Source organism: Dipteris shenzhenensis, chromosome 15 (assembly GCF_047967505.1).
Source record: "Dipteris shenzhenensis isolate YYH24624 ecotype China chromosome 15, Dip_SZ_1.0, whole genome shotgun sequence".
NCBI classification, from domain to species: Eukaryota; Viridiplantae; Streptophyta; class Polypodiopsida; order Gleicheniales; family Dipteridaceae; genus Dipteris; species Dipteris shenzhenensis.
Genome location: NC_141610.1, coordinates 12839909 through 12847377, shown reverse-complemented (window position 1 = coordinate 12847377; position 7469 = coordinate 12839909). Strand labels below are relative to the sequence as shown.

Below are 7469 nucleotides of genomic sequence, written 5' to 3'. Positions count from 1 at the left end.
CTAAATGGAACACAAATAAATAAGTAAAATAGATGGTTCTATACCTGCATCCGGGGGTAGTGTCATAGACGGAGAGGCAAGGCTCTCCTCTTGAGTCCTCTCACTTGGGGTCTTTGCAGCTTCTTGAACCTTGAAGACCACATGCAACCCCTCCTCCCTCTCCATGACAAAGAGTCCTCCATATCTATTCGCCAAGGACATGTATCCAACTCCCATTTGGTGAGGTGATGCATGGTAGGTGGATACATGCAATTGTCCTCTTTGTTAAATGCCAACCATTGGCGAGCAAGAAGTGGTATACTTGATAGATGGCCCTTTTCTCTCATCAACGAAAAGAACCTTGACAAAAAAATATTTTCAAAAACACAAATCATTGCTAGGTCCATACATACATTGGGCAAATCCATTCCAAATCAAGGAGGTTCAACTCAATACACAAGCTTCAAACTTTCCAACATTAAACTTTAACTTAAAATCATTCCAAATGAAAGAGGTTGTAGCCAAGTACCTGAACACAAGCCGCTGCACAGCCATGTGTACCCAATCAAGTTTTTTCAGCAACAAAGCGTCCTCACTCTTGTCATTTCTATCAACCCTACACTCTAGATCAAACATGTGCTTCCTAGCATCGAGTTTTACCTCTTTATAAAACTCATGCAATGTACAATCAGCAAGAAGAGCCGCAATGCTTGGAATGTCATCAAAGTCCTGTAGAATACGAAGACCCCTCTGGTATATCTTTTTGAGAGTTCCTTCGCATTTCAACCATCTAAACCAACACAATTGATAATTACCTAGATGGTTTGATAAAAAAATAGAATCACAAACTCAAGTAAACAAGCAGAGTACTCACATTTTGTATAAATTATCTCCGCAAAGTAGACCATACGAAGACTGAAATGGTTTTGCTAGCTTCTAATAAAGACAACCAAAATATTTTTGTTTGGATTGGAGCCTCATGAAGTGCAATAAGGTTCAGCTTCTCGATGGTGGCAAAACTTTATGTGTCCCATCTCATCAACATTACTTTTGCCATCCACTCATCCCCAAGTCTCAGATCAATTATATTGAGGATATAAGACATGCAAACAATTTAAAGAATCTTTTAAACAACCGACAAAAATGTGGATATTAAAGACCCAACAAAATATTAACTTTGTAACCATCTTAATCTTAAAGTCTGACATGTACCCAACTACAAAAACATAAGAATTGTAAAGCTTGCACTAGTGAAACAAAAACATAATCATTTATTTTTAAAGTAATTGAAATGATGCACCTTCCCAATACGTTCACCGTATCGAGTGGCAAGCTCTTCCAACTCCTTCTCCTCCACTCTCCCAAGCTCCTCCTCTGACATAGTATGTTTGGCTTTCTCCAGCTTCTTTCCAAGCACTTGAGAGATTTGAACCTTCAAGTAGCATGAAGCACAACTCTTCAAATGTTAGCATGCAAACAAAATCAGCTTAATTGCTGAATAATAAAAGAGAAGAACATACATTATAAACCAACTTACCAAGGTATCTCCTCGTAAGAGGATACCAGGGCTCACTCCCCTTCGTGTATTTGTGCCTAATGCTTGCAATGATCCTCCTATCTCTATCTATCAAATCCTTCAAGTACTCTTCATGATTGGCTGAACAAAAGTTTTTGCAATTCACTAGCTCATCTCTCAAAGAGGTAGCAACCGATGCATGTGTATTCATGTTGTGAATGTTCAAAGAAGAGGTAAACAATAAAAGCAATCAACCATCAAATACTATTTCCACTAAAAGGAACAGTTTTGACTTAATTTAGTAAAGCAAAAAATGTTTCTAAGAAAACGGAAAGAAATTCTTACAAGTTCATCCTCTGCGAGGTGGATAATAGAGCAATCTCACTAACATGTGTAGGATCAATGACTATGCATAGGACTCTATAATGCTTCTCACGCATCTGTGAAAAACTCTCTTTGATTGCTGCTTGCCACGCAACGGTCCTGTGGTTGCCCTCCCAATCGTAGAACATTTTGTTAGACATAACCTGCCACGTAGGCTACCCAGCAAGCTCTGCCTCAAACTTTGCGTTAATGGAGACCCATATAGGGTCCCATTCTTGCACGACAGCCTCATCAACATCGCAGTCATCTCTCCAAGAAGTCCAAAGAGAAACAATAACAGCCCCCTTCTCCTACACATAACCCTCTCTACCAAAGGCGGATTTCAATCCAGAGACATCATCCCTTAGCCCTCTCACCTTGGCATAAGGGATAAGCCTGCATAAAGGAACAGGAGGACACTGAAAACAAGAAAATATTCTTGTCTTTTGGAGAATGTCCTCCCCCCTATCTAGATAAAGTGAATTCTTAGACAAAGAATCCCCTCCTCCAAGAGGGATGATCTCTGGCTGAACTATGTATGGCACAATTTGTAAGGAGGACTCCTCAAAAGCAGGTGCATGGTCAGGACCATGCTGTGCTCCAGAGCCCTCTCCAAGCCCCTGACTCATGTCTCCCATATTCTCTGCTCCCATAGAATGAACATCAATAATGGGGGCAATGACCTATGCACGAGATGGGTGTGGCTAAAGATAGTATGTAGCAAATGATTGACTATCACCGTAGTGCCCGAAAAAAAAGGCCAGTGATTGCAAATCCTGATGAACTACTAGATGAGGATAGTCATAGACCAGAATATGTCACGGTTACAACAAGCAGACAATGCAATCAATCTAGCCACAATGAAGGGCCCAATGAGGTCGTGGTGAAGGAGAGAAAGGTGCCAAAAACAATGTGGGCAATTCGAAGAACTGAACCTAGCACAAAGATGACTTGCTTTGGTAGGTTGCATGGACAAGGTGGCAATTGTGGACGGTACATTTGGGAAGGGGAGGGTAAGAGTGCTTTGGGAGTGCCTGCACCATGCTTTTGGGGGCGACGTAGATATCCTGGAGGTACAACGGAGGGATTTATTTGGTTTTGCATTATTTCTAATACTCACTCCTGGAATGTTGATGAAAAGACAATCGTGGGAGTGCCAGGTCCTGCACCTAGAGTTTGGCCTGCTGTTGATGAGGGGACATGCTTGCAACAAGAAGAGGTGCGGATGCTACAAGCAAGTGGTTTTGTTATGACAGTGGGCGTTGGGGGACTCAACATTGGCCAGCATGCAGTCAGCCACACCTAGGCTTCAGAGTGGTGTTCGACCTAGGTTCAGAGATGGCAAGGCCGTGAAATGGAGATCGAAGCTCACTAAGGATTTTCATGAGAGCATAAAGAGGGCCCACCGTTCCTTGGAAGCTACAGTTCTTTGAGAGGCCATAGTTTTGTGCAATGAATCGCATGTGTTCTATGTCAGCACTGATAGATCTCGGGAACTTGGGCTAAATTATTATGTTTCCATTTTGGAAATGCCTCGATGTAGTTGTGAAGGCTTTCAGAAGAGAGAAGCCCAAAAAATGGTGTATTTGCCTTGCAAGCACATGTACCATGTCTTCTTGAGTGTGTTGGGTTGGACTCACATGTTCATGAGTTCATGTACCACGCGGCGCTAATGAAGGTGGAGTTGTTTTAGGCCCTTGGGGGAAGGAGATGTAATGTGCCAGCATAGAGGGAATGCTGTGGGCTTCTTGACATTGACAGCCTCAGTGGGCTTTTTGACATTGATAGCCTCAGTGGGCTTTTTTGACATTCTAAGATGCTTGTGATTTCAGTGGCTTTTTGACATTCTAAAATGCCTGTGACTTCAGTTGGCTTTTTGACATTGACAGCCTTCGTGGGCTTTTTGACATTTAGAACTTCTGTGGTTCTTTGCATGGTGTTTACTGCCAATGCTAATTTGGTTCGAATGTTTTTTGGTGAAGGGTCTGGTCAACCATTCTTTGTGGTTCAATTTTTGAAGTTTATATGTTTTTTGTTGGTTACAAGTTGGTAATGCATTTGTGAATTTGGTTGCAAAAGTGTGAGGTTTTAACGTGAAAGATTATTGCAGACGTGAAGGTTTTTTTGTGAAAAGTATTTGCGGTGTTCTTTGTGCCGCAAGAGTCCATGTTGTGTACAGTTATTGGTTGGAACATAGTATTGCATTTGCAAGTTGGAATTCATTTGCTCCTAAACTTTGTGTTGTGCATTGAATTTCGAATGTTTAAGCACATTGATGTTTTATTGTTGTGGTTATTTGCGATGTAGTTTGTGGTGCTGAAGGGGTGTATTATTAAATGACGTGTTGTTGCAGATTGGTATTAAATGTCATGTGGTTTTGTGGTGCCATCATTGGGATGCCTTTTGAAAGTCAAGATGTTTCTTACTGAAACCAAGCCATATTTTGTTTTTGGGTATGGTTCCTTGTAGTGCGCATGGATGTGATCACTGAATTTTACTTGTGAGAGTTGTAGTCTTGAACAATTGCTTGAATGGCCCAATTTATGTATGGTGTGATGTTTTAGGTTGCTTTCATAGATGGTGAAAAACGATATTAGTTGGCTGCAAATCTTGAGAGTGGTGGGGCTGCAGTGTGGAAGAAGATTCTTTGAAACTATTTTTGTCATATGACTCAATATTGGATGGATTCGCTCGGATTCCTCCTTCACTCGAAAAGTCTCGCTCAGAATATGGGGGGACTCGAGATAGCCATAGAACTCAATAATTCATTGTTGGATAGAATATGAAAGTAAAAGCACCTTTGTCAAGTGGTAATCGTAAAACATGTTCATGTTAGGCATCTTACCACATAGTTTCCTTCGAAATCTTATTGAGTGAGGTTAAAGAAATGGTTACCAGTTTCCATTACATTCTTAATGAGAAATTTGAACTACTCTCTACTTATGTAAATGTGCTGAGAAAAATTCCTAATTGTGTAGAGAAGAGGAAAAATACTTGGGAGTAGTTTGTTGGGTTTTGCCAAGAGTATGGGCATGACTCATATGATGGTCTAAAAGTCTCTCGTAATACTTGTAATAAAAAGGGCAACAAGAACAATATTTATTGAAAAAAATTGTACGATGCTACTAATGTAGAATCAAGCCCAAATGATCACCAAGAGAAGGCACTTGAGTCAAGAAAGTTGAAATAAAAAAAGCACAAGAACAACATTTGTTAAAATAAATTGTACAATGCTACTAATGTAGAGTCAAGCCCAAATGATCACCAAGAGAAGGCACTTGAGTCAAGAAAGTTGTTTCAAATGGTCCAAAAGTAGAAGAGAAAAGTCGATTCAAATGGTCCAAAAGCCAAAGGGAAAAGCCTTGTATAATTGTTCTCCATCAACATCAACATGAGTCAACTTCCTTATAGAGTTGGAATAAATAGGTATTATAATGAGCTACTCTCAATAAAATAAGAATGGAAAGAAGTATCATCTGAAAAATTCCCAAAGAGATCATATAAGAACTCCCAAATAAAGAATCTTAAAAAAATCAAAAATTTGGGAATTCTTCAATGAATCCTTCCATCACTAAAAAAGGTTCAAAGTCAACAATGAACAATAGAGACATGATCTTGTATTTAACCATTTTTGTTTAAAAATGTTGATGACCTTAGGCTTAGGATGTGTGAAATCCACTATCAAAATTCAAGCCATATGATGGTACTAGGCATCTAGTACAACTTCTCTTGTCCATGATGATGCTACAATTGTAAGATAGATCAATGAGCCAATGAGTTGTTTGTAGTGTATATATCATTAACTTTAGGCTTCTCTTCTTGTTTGTCAATCTCAAATTCTATTCCGAGGCGTAGCTCTAATCTTGTCAAGAACTCGGGGATTTTGAGGGATCTAGATGTAAACCTTATTTGGATATTTTGAGGTTTTTGGAGTTTCCCAAAGTATTGACTTGACACCCGCTTCTCATCCTTAGTGTCAAAGATCATCTCATCCATGTCATGTTGGAAGGTTTTGTAAACTGAGCCCTAATTTGCTAGAGGTAGACACTTAATTGGCATCTTCCATAGAGGTGTCATCTAGTTCTTTTAATTTAGCTCATTTGGACTCATACATGTTGGTTTGGAATTCTTGACGTATGATCAAAATTCACAGCATTAGCTTCTGGATTACTGGCAGAGCACTTGGCAGAGGTTACGCACATCGCCTTGACAAAGAATGTTGCAAGAAATTGGACAGCATTTGAAAACTTTTTTTGGTTCCAAAATGAAAAATTCAAAGAATTTGTTGAAGCAGGAGCTCTTTGCGCTGAGGATGACAGAAGATGGGCATTTAAATTTTAAAGCAATTGGGAAATCTGGCTGTTAAGGTAGATGTCCTGTTGCCAAGTCGTTTGAGACAGTTTGCTGATCTGGTAAAAATTCTACGACTTAGCCCGGACGTTGATTTAATGGAATGGAATGGTTTCTATTTTACTTGATGAGGAGCGTCGCTAGAACAATGTAGGGTCTAGAGATGAGATGGCACCGTTGACTAAGCAATTCAAGGATTCGAAGCTAGAACAATGTAGGATCTAGAGATGAGATGCCACCGTTGACTAAGCAATTCAAGGATTCGAAAAATCTTCCAAAGCATATTGCAATTGTCATCTGGCTACTGAGAGAAGCTTCCAAAGCACATTGCAATTGTTATCTGGCTACTGAGAGAAAGGTTGGCCTCGCTTACATTAATCAAATTATTCCCCTTATGCTAATTCACCGCCATTGGCTTTGGTTAATCTGGCATTGCACCCTCCCGCCTCCAACTAATTAATTAATACCTTGTTTTCACCGACTGGGGAGCCCTATTTGGAGAGGCTCATCCTTTGAGTTCTCCCCTACCTTTTCTATGTTTTAGCCTTTTGATATTCTTTGAAGCAGATTCCATAAAAAATGGTTTGACCCACACTTAGCTCCATGGTATACCCCTAGAAGCATTTTGATTGTTCTAGTGTGTGTTACATGTGGGCATTTTCCACTAATGTGTCTTTAATGTGATTTTTAATCACCAATCCTATGTCAAGTAGGGTGCCACAGAGAAAGACTTCATGTATTAGAGACAAAGCTATTTTTAGCATGGTAAGGAAAAGAATCAACAAGCCCACTTAGGCCACAAGCATGTAGCAAACTCACCGGCTTTTGTAAAAACTTATGGTATAATGTATCCTGATTCCTAAGTGCTCCAGAAATGTCATATCCTCGATTATTGTCCTTTGTGTGTGAGAGCTGACCTTCACAAAAATGTACTATTGATGCTTGTAGCTTATTGCAGAGCCTTGCTAGACAAGCTAGTTGTTAGAGGACTCTTCCAAGCAATGAGCCTTGGAAGGATTCCTTCACTCAGCACATGTAGATGTGCATTCCCTACAGAGGTTGTCTGTAGAGGCAGTGATAGGATGCCGAGCACGAGACGCTCACATCAAACTCCCCTTCTCTCCTCTCTTGGCAGTGATCATTAAAGCCTGGCAACAGCTTAGATGATTCCTCACACGAGTTCCTCTTCAGACTCAAGATGAGAAGGACAGACTTCCCATCATAAGGAACAAGCTTTTTGTTGATGACTTAGGATATTCTA

General features: G+C 40.1%; 1 pseudogene; it reads right to left on the bottom strand.

Moving 5' to 3' along the window:
• Positions 1-423: 423 nt before the first annotated feature.
• LOC147893382 (uncharacterized) lies at positions 424-2511 on the bottom strand (annotated as a pseudogene).
• Between the last annotated feature and the right edge of the window lie 4958 nt (positions 2512-7469).